This window comes from Bactrocera tryoni, chromosome 3 (assembly GCF_016617805.1).
Source record: "Bactrocera tryoni isolate S06 chromosome 3, CSIRO_BtryS06_freeze2, whole genome shotgun sequence".
In the NCBI taxonomy this organism is placed as follows: Eukaryota; Metazoa; Arthropoda; class Insecta; order Diptera; family Tephritidae; genus Bactrocera; species Bactrocera tryoni.
In genome coordinates, this window is record NC_052501.1 from 69,558,065 (window position 1) to 69,571,037 (window position 12,973).

At 36.9% G+C, this 12,973-nt stretch overlaps 1 protein-coding gene across 2 annotated transcripts in view; it reads left to right on the forward strand.

Annotated features, from left to right (window-relative positions):
- Positions 1-12,973, forward strand: part of LOC120771466 (cilia- and flagella-associated protein 91) — a 255,680-nt gene that overhangs the window by 63,573 nt on the left and 179,134 nt on the right. The gene's annotated exons all lie outside the window — the stretch shown is intronic.

Below are 12,973 nucleotides of genomic sequence, written 5' to 3' on the forward strand. Positions count from 1 at the left end.
GAAATTGTTTCGTTTAGGCAGGCACGAAACGTCAGTTTACATTCAGTAAGCAACTGACAGCAAAGTCCCTAATACTGTGGGAATCTTTTAGTCACCTGTAATAAGAGGCATTCTACGTTTTCTAACTAAATTCCGTCTCCAATATTGGCTTTCCTTCCAGAGAGGAGTGGAAAAAGCCGAAATGGACAGAGACGCAGGGATTAACATCTATACGAATGGATCCAGACTAGATAATCAAGTGGAAGGTAGCATCTTTTCAGCAAAATTAAATACCAAAATCACCTTCCGTCTAACAGACCACTGTAGTGTTTTCCAAGCGGAGATTACTGTAATTAAAGAAAGTCCAAGACTTATTCTGTAAGCAACTGGCAGCGAAGTGAGTTGTAGACTAAAGGAATTCTTTCTATTAGTCGCCTGTAATAAGAGGCATTCTAAGATACTTAGTAAGTTCCTATTTCTACGATCTTTCGTGATCTTATAGAACTGAATTTGAATTAGGTCCCCAATATTGCCTTCCTTTTCAAAGAAGAGTTGACGAGGTGGACAGGGTCGCAAAGATAAGCATCTATACGCCAGTCCTCAAACTGAATAATCGAGTGGAAAATGGCGTGTTTTCGGCAAAACTTGATAACAAAATCTCTTTCCGTTTACCAGGCCACTACAGTGTATTCCAAGCTGATATTACACAATCAAAGAAAATCTTTTTGTTCTGACAAGAGGTCTGATCGCAACAAGAACTATATTTATATATATGAATTGCGGCTTTAAAATCACTAAAGCTTCTTAGGATTTCGTCACAAAAAATTTGACGGGATGACTTGATATCTTAGTGGATCTAATGTCCTATGCCACGATAAACTTATAATTAGTTCATAGTAACATTCCTAGTAACTGCAAAGCAGATGAGCAATCCCGAGCAGGCACCAGCCTACAATTAGATTCCGATAAAGCAGAAATTTATATGCCTCTGGCTACTTGTAGATATTTAATCGACGAAAATGTTATAAATTTAGTTGGGTATCGAAGTAGTCAATGCCTGACTTTTTCAACAAGTAGGTAAACGAAAATTTCTTCCCAGAAAACCTTCTTTCGAAACCTGAAAACAGGAAATAGTAGTTGTGGGCCAGATCTTTAGAATTTGATGGAAGCCAAGCAATTGGATGCCCAAAAAGTAAATTTAATTTCCTGTGACTATTTTTAGATATTTAATCGACGATAATGTTATAAATTTATCTGAGTCTCGAAGGAGTCATGGCATGAATAAAACATGGACCGCACATGCAGTCTATTAAAATTCAAAAGTCATAACAAAAGAGCTCTAGTAGGAGTGCGAACAGTTCACGGACGTATTGGTAAACATGACATTCTTCTACTTTGTTATCGTAGACACCGCTTAAGCGGTTATAGTCCCGTGATGACTTGTAGATATTTAATCGAAAAAAAATGTTATAAAACTAGTTGAGTCTCGTCGGAGTCAATCTCTAACTTGTTCAACAATTTACATACTTGTACGAGTCCCGAATAGAACTTGACCGCATATGACGACTATTCAATTCAAAAGTCTTGACAAAAGAACTCTAGTACGAGTGCGAACAGTTCAAGGACTTATTGGTAGACATGACAGCAGACTGGGTACACCAAACATTGATGGTCTATTGCAGAAGCTATCAGGAGTTAGAAGAACTGGCGACTGTAAAACTTTGTCTATGCGATTGCAGGGCTCTATATAGAAAAAGAATCGCAACTATCGGTCGAGGGTTTCCTGACTTTTTGCAGTCATGTACTTTATCAGAAGCAAGGGGTGGTTCAGTGAAAAGACAATAGAGTGAGTGATTAGTCCCGGCAATAAAATGGGTCTCTTAAAAGTGTCGTCAGACAGCAACTCAAACTACCTAACTTATAACTTGTATCTAACCGATATGCACGGTACAAAGTAAATCTCAAACAAGATTTTAATTTTATTGGATGTCGGTGGGCTAGATTTAATGTCAACCTTTTTCGGTATCAAATCACATTGCTTACAAAATTTGTCCCATAATACTCTTCCAAGCTAAGGCTTAGAGTCTAACAGAAGTTCAAAAGTAGTATAAAACCAAAATATTTCTATTCTAATAAGTCAATTTTGGTATCAAAGCACAATTTGCGAAATATGGAGTGTTGAATTCCATTTTTATTAGTGTTGGATGACAATATCGAAAATACTCGAGGTTGTACGTTCAGGAATCTTAAGATACTTGAAATTTCTGTTAAAAATGAAGGTAACCATTTAGATTATCCAACTGTTTTGTACATATTAACACGGACGAACCAACAAAATAACAGACAAAAGGTCAGGTATATGGAGTCCATATTATGGATATCAATTCCTCTCGTCGCTCTGATCATTTTGATAGATTCTCAAGATCAATTTCAGATCTTAAAAACAATCGTTGAGTTGATAAAAATTTGTATCATGGCTCTCGTAAGAGCAGTTCAAGTTAGGGACCTTTTTCAGTTATTTACTCTAAACGCAGTGTTCAAATGTTTAGCTTACTGTCGATGATGTGTACAATATTATGCGTTGAAAAGGTTATTTTGAATGTACATTTTAGCTAGAATTTGGTTAGGTTAGTTTGGTTATAGCCACAAAGGCTGATTCCGTCTGGATATACACAAAATATTCCATCAGTTTTTGAGATGTCGGTCTGAAGTTTTTCACATATACTTTTCTACCCAATTGGCGGTACCGCCAATATCAGACAACTATAGAAGGCAGCTGCCATCCAAACTATCCGATCAAAATTATGTTCTTGTATGAAAAACTTTTTGATTTGACAAGATTTCTTCACGGGCGATCATTTTCTAAGACAACGCTAAAATATTTGTAGAAATTTTCCAGATCGTACAATCGTATCATTTAAAATGAACGACCAAATCAAGTTTTTGTTTGGAAACTTCTTTATTTAAGAAGGGTATTCTAGATATACATTTTTTTGCAGTATATATTTTATAGAGTCTACGACGCTTTCATATGGTTGTTGCAAAGTTCGTGGCAAATTTAATATTTTTAATTGAGGGCATAAAAAATTGCAAAAAGTTCCTGTATTTATAACCAAAAACTATCGTAATCAAATAAGTAAACTGTGCCTACTAAGCCCATTGACAATTATTTGTTATTGTTTTTGTTGTTAACTCCCATTTATGTTCATACGGCAGCATTATTTCCGAAGCATATTTGCTGCTTGGATTATTTTGCTGAAATTCATTTTCAATTACTGACACACACGTGTGTATGTATGTAAGTATATTCAAATATATGCATATCCACATAAGTCTCAACTGGCAGCACACACTCAGTCCCCTGGTATTTATGACAATTGAATGCCATTTCCATTTCATAATAAAATCAAACTTGTCATTAACGTTGGAATGCGAAATTGATGGCACAATGATAAACATATTCACATGTCTTTAACTGACTATTGTTATTTATTGTATTTATTTGCGAAGTAGCTACGATAAATCACAGTGAAACTGTTATTACCGCCACACACAGACATATTTGTTCAGGCTTAAATATTAATGCGTGGTAGCAAAAGTATTTGGGCCACACATTTCATGGCAGTTAAAAAAATATTTGTAAAAAATAATATTTATATATATGCATGTATGTGTGTGTAAGTGGTTGCATGTGTGTAAATATGTATTATTTAATAAAAATAAATTCTTAACATGCATATTTATGCAAGTAAATAGTTATATTTGTGTGCTGGCGCAGCTGTTACTGTTATTTATTTGCCTGTAAATTAAATTTATTGCTCAACATATTATTTCGCAATTAAACTTGCCAACAGGAAATCCATGCTGTATATGCCAGCAATCGAAATAATTTTTTTTAAATTTTTTTAAGCGGCACTATAAGCCTGAAAAAATATTGAACAACATGCAGTATGTTATTGAAGACATATGTGTGTTTAAAGCAAAAGCATTTTAAATACAGTTTATTTAAGCGAAACTGTTGCAGTTTTTCATACAACAACACTAACAATTTTTATGACCCAAACATGTACAAAATATATTTGGTTAGTGTAGACAAAAAAATCTTAAGCAATAAAAAAAGAAATTTATTTTTTTTGATGATACGTTATTTTGCATTTTAGGTGACGATATGTACTCTAAAATAATTATTGATAGGCCGTCAAAAAAGTTATCGCCAAGTATAAGCTCTTAAATTTAATAGGAAAGTCCAAAGCATTTCAGTTTCTTATTTTGTCATGTTCTTTATTATTTTATTTTCTCAGTAGCTACTTTTTGAAAAAATCTATGTCTTTTCACTTATATAAGGTGATCCATTTCAGGATCTCTACTTTTTTAAATAAAAAACACAGAAATTTCAAATTTAATAGGGAATATTTATTATCAGTCGAAAGAACAAAGAACGAGTGTTTACGGGTTCCGGCTTTGAAGCCGTGGGCAAACAAACATTTCGGTCGCAAACCATGGACGTTTCAACAAGACTCAGCACCGTCTCACAAAGCGCGAATGAACCAAGAATGGCTGAAAAACAACGTTCCGAACTTCATTACGACCACACAATGGCTCTCGAATTCACCAGATGCGAATCCAATGGATTATTCTCTCTTGAACATTTTGGAGAGCACGATCCGAAGTAAAAAATACACCAGTCTCGAGATGCTGAAGAAAGCCATTATTCGTGAGTGGGCCAAAATACCGGCAAGTCACATTCGAGCAGCTTGCAATTCGTTTTTCGACCGTCTCAAGGCCATAGTTAAGGCAAAAGGTGGTCATATCGAGCAAAAGTGAATTGGTCCTGAATTTATGATTATTTTCATACATTTTGTGCTCTAAAATAAATATAAATAATTTTCCAAACCGAATTTATGGATTTTTTAAGTGGTTACATTTCGTGTGCCGGACTCTGTATTTTTTGAAGATTACCTCTTCCAAATGTTGGCTACGGCTACGTCTCAGACGATCCATCCATTGAGTCTAATTTTAGATGACTTGTTCGAGCATTTCGACTAGTAACTGGCGAAGAACACACGTCATGTTTCGCTCCAAGGTATGAATCGAAGCGTGATTGTCCACATAGACTTTAGACTTCACATATGGAAAGGTCTAATGGTGTGATTTCACATGATCTTGATGGCCAATCGAAGAGCCCAAATTGTGAAATTATCTGCTCACCGAAGTGTTCTTCCAATAAATCTATTGATTGATGCGATGTGTGGGTAGTGACGCCATCTTGTTGATACCAAATGTCGCTGAGATCAAGAGCTTCAATTTCAGGCATCAAATAGTCGGTTATCATGTTGCGTTGGCGGTCACCATTGACAGTTACGTTCTTACCGCCGTCATTTTTCAAGAAATATGGAACGATGATACCACCGGCTCACAAACCACACCAAACCGTTGTTGTCTCTAGATAAAATGGCAGTTACTGAATCTCTTCAGATTGGTTTTCGTCTGAAACTCGGCAATTTGCTTGTTTTCATGCCTATTGAGCCAGAAATGGATCTCATCGCTGAGCAAAACTTGGCTCGAAAACGTAAAATGCGCCAAGTCTGTCCGAGTTGCTAAGAACTGCGCTGAATCGAGTCTCACTAGTCGTCGTGTTCAGTCTCAGCTACGGCTGCTATATTTTCTTCACTGCGTGCTGGACATGGTCTATTCGGTCGAATATTATTCAATAATGAATGATGGGTCTCAAGATGGGTGGTGGTGTTACGTATAGTACGCTCAGTAGGCCAATTATGTAGACCATAAGTTGAGCGAAACACACTCTGTACAGAACATGAATTTTCTTGATGAAGTTCAACGATTTGTAAACGTTCTTTAGGCGTAAGTCTTTCCACGATGAAATGCTAAACAATACGGAACAAGACTAACATGACAGCCTGACACGACTGGCGCGTAATCTGCCAAAATAAGGCTATTGAAAAAAGTACCTTTACTTGGATCACCCATTAGTTTGGTGAAGTTAGTCTGGTAGGCTCTTCAGTCAGGCATAAACTAGTTTTGGTTCCGGATCATGCAAAATGGATTGCTGTTACGCATTTCATGAAAAGTAGTGAAGCTTTAGTGTGCCGTGAATTTGAATAGGTTCTGCGGCCCACTATCAATACTTCTTCCAGTGTTTCCTACCCTGCGGCGCTCAAATGTGCGGTACAAGCGCACAATAGATGCCCCATTGTCTTCCTGCTGTCTTCCTCTCGAAAATTCCTGTAGTAGTAGATGTAGTCGATCTCGGAGCGCATTCTGCAGACGCTCGCTACCAACAGACTTTGATCAGTGAGTATTCCAATCATATACATACAGTCTCTTCTATCAAGAGCAGGAACGAGCGCATGATCTTCGCAGTTTTGTTTTCTAATAGATCTTTCTATCGAATTTTAACATTCCTTGGCATGCTCTTGTCCAGATCGTCTTATAGACAATGCATGGGTCGGTCACGTTATCGGATGACAGCTGTACACCGTTCTTGGCAATCTGGTCTTTGTGATTTGGTTGGTTGGTTTGTTGGTTGGCTGTCTACGTAGATGTTCATTCTGCAGTTGCCTGCCGTTGCATTAGAGCCTAGCTCCGTGACTGTCGCAATATCAAAGACCTCCACGACGACCCGCCGATTTTGTTGCGCAGTTTTGAGCGAAGCGGTCTTTATGAGGCAATTTTAGCACTAGATCAAGAGCCGCTAGTGGACTGGTTATTATATTTTTTCTTGTTATGTACAGCCCCATCGATTCTCTGAACCATTTCCATTGATTTCCGATAGGTAGATTTTCGTATGCCCCACCCTATCATAGGTTGATTTAAAAATACACGCTCCTCTCAATATTACTTGTTTTTCTGCTTATGCTCAGCATCGATTTTCAATTGCCATTTAGCGTTTTGAAATATTTCTACTAAAAAAAAAAATAAAAAAAAGAGATGATAAAATTGAGTTGAGAGAATAACGAGTGAATAGAGTGCGATTTACTGTAAGAGTTCTATTGTTAGCTTAAAAACGTACTAATAAAATATTTAGTAAACAATGCCAGTCACAGGTTTTGCTGCTGCCGTAAAACTAACGGAATAAAATAAAGTAAAAGTTGCATTTCCGCTTGAATGCCGCCTAAAATGACTGACATATTTTTTGCAATGTAAAACTAATAGTTGAAAATAGAGAGTGTGAAGGCTAGTTCCTGTATGAAAAGCTCTGAAACATGTACGATGACGAAAATTCACAGAAGCTTGGGAGTAAATCTGCTAAAATGGCAAACAGTATTTATTAAGACACCGAAGTGTTTTCTAAGCATGCCTGATAATATAAAATCACACAACTAGAATTCATTTCGTACGACCATGAATTGCCATATTGGAAAATTTAAAATCTAAAACTTACCGATCCAAATGAGATTAGATCTATGTAAGTACAGCCCATCTTCTTTTTCTTTACTGGCGTAGACAACAGCGCGCCAGTCGTTTCTTCTTTTCGCTACGTGGCGCCAATTGGATATTCCAAGCGTAGCCAGGTCCTTCTACACTTGGTCTTTCCAACGGAGTAGAGGTCTTCCTCTTCCTCTGCTTCCCGCGGCGGGTACTGCGTCGAATACTTTCAGAGCTGGAGTGTTTTCGTCCATTCGGACAACATGACCTAGCCAGCGTAGCCGCTGTCTTTTAATTCGCTGAACTATGTCAATGTCGTCGTATATCTCGTACAGCTCATCGTTCCATCGAATGCGATATTTGCCGTGGCCAATGCGCAAAGGGCCATAAATCTTTCGTAGAACCTTTCTCTCGAAAGCTCGCAACGTCGACTCATCAGTTGTTGTCATCGTCCAGGCCTCTGCACCATAGTGTAGGACGGGAATTATGAGTGACTTATAGAGTTCGGTTTTTGTTCGTCGAGAAAGGACTTTAGTTCTCAATTGTCTACTCAGTCCGAAGTAGCACCTGAGGCTGACATTGTTAATGGTGTTTACACTGGTTCCAAGATAGACGAAATTATCTACGACTTCAAAGTTATGACTGTCAACAGTGACGTGACAGCCAAGTCACGAGTGCGACGATTGTTTGTTTGATGACAGGAGATATCGTCTTGCCCTCGTTCACCACTAAAGCCATTTGTTTTGCTTCCTTGTCCAGTCAGGAGAAGGCAGAACTGATATGCCAGCAGCTGTACACTCTTGTAAAAGATTGCACCTGCTCGATTAAGTTCTGCAACTCGAATTATTTTCTCCAGCAGCAGATTGAAAGAGACTCACGATAGGGCGTCGCCTTGTCTGAAACCTCGTTTGGAATCGAACGGCTCGGAGAAGTTCTTCCCGATCATGACGGAGCTTTTGGTGTTGCTCAACGTCAGTTTACAGAGCCATAAAGGCAGCTCCTTTTCGTGCTGTCGAAAGCAGCTTTGAAATCGACGAAGAGGTGGTGTGTGTCGATTCTTCTTGTACAGGTCTTTTCCAAGGTTTGGCGCACCTTTAGGGGTTCTGCAAAGGTATGCTCCGGTCTTGAAATCTTCTGTTCGCCGCCGCATTTTTTCGTAAAATTTTCGAGCATTACCCCTGTCGGCCAATTTGTCAAGGTCTTCATACTCACACATTTCGGCCTCTTTCTTTTTCTGTCTGCAAATGCGTCTCGCTTCCCTCTTCAACTCTCGGTATTTATCCAATCCCGCACGTGTTGGGGTCGATCGTAACGTTGCGAGGTAGGCAGCCTGTTTTCTCTTCGCTGCAACGCGGCACTCCTCGTCGTACCAGCTATTCTTTTTCTTTTTCCGAAAACCAATGGTTTCAGTTGCGATTGTACATAAGGAGCTTGAAATGCCGTCCCACAGTTCCCTTATACCGAGTTGTTGACGAGTGCTCTCAGAGAGCAAAAGTGCAAGTTGAGTAGAAAATCGTTCGGCTATTTGTTGTGATTGCAGCTTCTCGACGTCGAACTTTCCTTATGTTTGTTGGCGTACGTTTTTTGTTGCACAGAGTCAGGTGCGAATCTTGGCTGCAACACGATAGTGGTCCGAGTCGATGTTAGGACCTCGGAGCGCACGCACATCTAAAACACTGGTGACGTGTCTTCCATCTATCACAACATGATCGATCTGGTTTTTCGATCCGGGGACAGCCAGATAGCTTGAAGTATTTTCTTGTGCTGGAATCTAGTACTACAGATTTTGACAAAAAACTGTATCAATAGTATTCTTTTAGAAAGCAAAAGCTTTCATGAAAATTGCAAATAAAAAGCTTAAAGGCGGATGTGAAAGCTCAGAGGTCTTTAGCTTTCAGCGAAATATTTTTAACATATTACTAATGGAGAAAATATTTCGCGAATTATCGAAAATTTTCGTTAGATACACGTTTTTAAGCTTCAAGTAAAAGAAAACTCCTGTTGCTACCACCCTGTTTTTGTGATGGTATGTTTAAAAAATAAAAAAATCGAAAAAGCGTCAACCTGCGAAATGTGTTGTACCCGAAAATTATTAATTCACGAAAACATTAACAATTCACACCAAAAAAAGGAAAAAGCACTCGAACACAACTGGCAAAAAATTAATGGCTTGCCATAAAATGCAGCGTTAAATTGAGCAAAATGCCGACAGCCCAGTTGGAGTGAAAGTTTAATGTATCACTGCGGTCGCGCACGGCCCGCCCGGCCGCAAAGTTTTTTGCTTGCCACACATTTGAGGGAAAATTGATTTGTGTGCTTAAAAATACCCGAACCCATGCAGGCGAGTATTTCACCACAGAACTAACTGCTGTACAATTATATGAATTTGTGTGTTCGTTTATACTTGTATACGAGCATTTAAGTGTCGTTGTGCGATTTTGCTTTGAATCAAACTAATCAAGCGTAAGCACGTTGATTAAAAATCGATTTATTTGCTTTTCACGGCTAAAATTAGTTCAGAGTGCCACTGAAAGACGGGGAAAATACGCTGATGATAGCAGTGTATGTATGCATATATAAATATTCGGCTGTCTCACGGTATGTTAACTGTGAAAATCAGCGTTACAGACAAGCTGTCAATCTGGCATGACTATTTGATGTGCTAAGGGGTAGAAGAAAGGTATGCAAGTGCCATATATTGCTTACTACTTTATTTGGCTGCGTTGAACTGCACAGTCGCAAGGTACTTCCACACTTATGGTATATAATAAAGAATAGATAATATAATATTGGGATGTTCACTTCGGCATTGTAGAAGTCATATTAGGTTTTAAGGCACTCAGCTGGGTTAGAACTGATTTCCAGAAACGCTTTTTTTCAAAAAATTTTATAAAGCGTAAGTCCCTTAGTTTTTGAGATAGAGAGCTGAAACTTTCCACATGTTCTTTCCTCTCGAAAATAATATATATTTGTCAGAACTGCCAATATCAGACCACTATATCATATAGCTGCCATACAAACTGATTGATCAAAATCAAGTCCTTGTATGGAAAACTTTTTTATTTGACGAGATATCTTCATGAAATTTGACATAGATAATTACCCAAGATACCAATGTAATCTCACAAGAAATTGTTAAGATCGGATAAATATAGCTTATAGCTGCCATATAAACTCACTGTTCAAAATCGAGTCTTTCTATGGAAAACATTTTTATTTGTAGAGATATCTTTACAAAATTTTGTATGGATTATTTTTCATAGCTATACTACCATATTTGAAGAAATTTTTCAGATCGGACTAATATAGCATATAGCTGCCATACAAACTGATCGATCAAAATCAAGTCCTTGTATGGAAAACTTTTTTATTAGTTGTGATATCGTCACAAAATTTAGTGTGAATTAATATTAATACCCATGCTACTATATCTGAAGAAATTTTTCCGATCGGACCAATATAGCATATAGCTGCCATACAAACTGACCAATCAAAATCGAGTCTTTCTATGGAAAACCTTTTTAATTGTCGAGATATCTTCATGAAATTTGACATGAATTATTCTCCAACACACGAATTTCATCTCCTAAGAAATTGTTAAGATCGGAGTAATATAGTACATACATATGTAGCTGTCATACAAACACAAAAAAGATCAAATTCACATAAAAATTGCAAATTTATAAATGAAAAATTTCATTTTAAACAGTGGTCATAACTTCAAAAAATAATAAAAATCATGAGAATTTACACTAGATTACCAAAAAAATTTCAATTTCTTCTAAAGTTTTCTAGTTCTTGTGTTGAAAACTGTGAAAAAGCTGAAATTTGTCATTCATGAAAATTTTCCACTTTAAATTCCTTTCACTCTCGTTTCGCTTTCAAATATGCCAAAGCATATTGTAGTTTTTGTGCCAACAACTGTTACAGTTACGAACAGCCATGGAGAAAAATATGGCTACAGCCGTAACACCGTTAGATAAGCAAATACCATGAAAAAAACAAAGTGAAAAGCAATATTGTTGCTACTTCGATGCCTCACAGCGGTGCGCACATAGTCCCACAGGCTCACTTCTACAAAAGAAAAAATGTTGTTCAGGCTTTGTCACCGAAATGTGTACAGTTATACCGTTACAATGTATTTGCGTATAAATAAACACTCACATGTAACGGCACATCGATTTTCCCGTTGTTGCCACACTACTTCGTTAACTTTGTGCCCACTGTAGCGCCTCGCAAACACAGCCACCTACACACACAAATACAGCCATTCGAAGTAAAATTTATCTGCAGGCGAGTGCAGTGGCATTAACAGCAGGCAGCAACATATTTATAGGCGCACAAGCCGTTGAAGCCAATCCGTTTGCATAGATAACCGTATTGTTTAGACTATATGCATACACACATACACACAATATGTAAATACCTGTGTGTTTGTGTGTAAATACTGTTCTTGTTGCTATTTTTTGACTTCTGTTTGCTTGTTAGTAGCATAATTGTAGGCGCTGCGCCGCATGCCTGTTATCACCAGCGCTAACACTTACAAATGCTCGTTTGTATACACTCACTTGCAAACACATACGCACACATGTGTATTGCGAATGCTGGCTGTCGTTTTTCTCCTAACAAATTGCTTAACAACTTTGTGTGTGTGTGCGTTGTCTCAGCGGTTCATAAATCACGCTCCATTTACTTTGGCGTTTTGCACTTTTCTTGCTTGCGATAATTTTTTGTTGGTTTTGCAAAGATTTTCAGACTTAAATTCTGAAGCAAATACATACTTGCTTGTGTTAGTTGATGACTATTTAAAATCCAAATTATATGGCAACCCTTGCTAAATATATATCTAATTTAATCAGGCTGACCGCTTAGTGTAGTCTCACTGTAACCATACAAAACAATTTTTTATTTTGAAAAATTTCCTAAGTTAAATTTTTTATCACATGGCAACCTTTTTAAAAAAACAAATTTCTAATTTAAGCAGTTTTAGCGCTTATTGAAGTCTTACTGTAACCATACAAATCAATTTTAATTGGTGAAGTTTCTTAAGTTATATTATTAAGACATGGCAACCCTTCAAAAATAATTAAAATTATTTATTATTTAAAGCCTTCAAGCTTCTACAAGTACCTCAAATTTAATCACTTATTATGATTTTCCATCAATATTAAGAAAAATAAATTTTGAACATTTGGCAACTCTTCGCAAGCAAAATTTATTTCAATTAAAAAATGCAAAATTTTTAGCAGTTTGGAACTCCTTACAAACATACATAAAATTTAAACTTTTCTAGAGAAATTTAATTATTATTAAAAAATTTAAATTTTCGACAATTGGCAACTCTTCGCTAACAGATTTTTCTTCTAATGTAAACCTTTGTAGCTCTTAATTTAAAATGTTCCATTGCCGTTAAAATAATATTAATTTAAAAAAATTTTGCACAGTTGGCAACTCTTCGCAAATATGTACATACATATGTATATGTCAAAATAAATTTCTTCAATATGAAAAAAAATAAAATGTTTAACAATTGGCAACTCTTCACAAACATATTTATAATTTCAACCTTTCTAGATAAATAAATGTAATTTTTATTAAAAAAATCAAA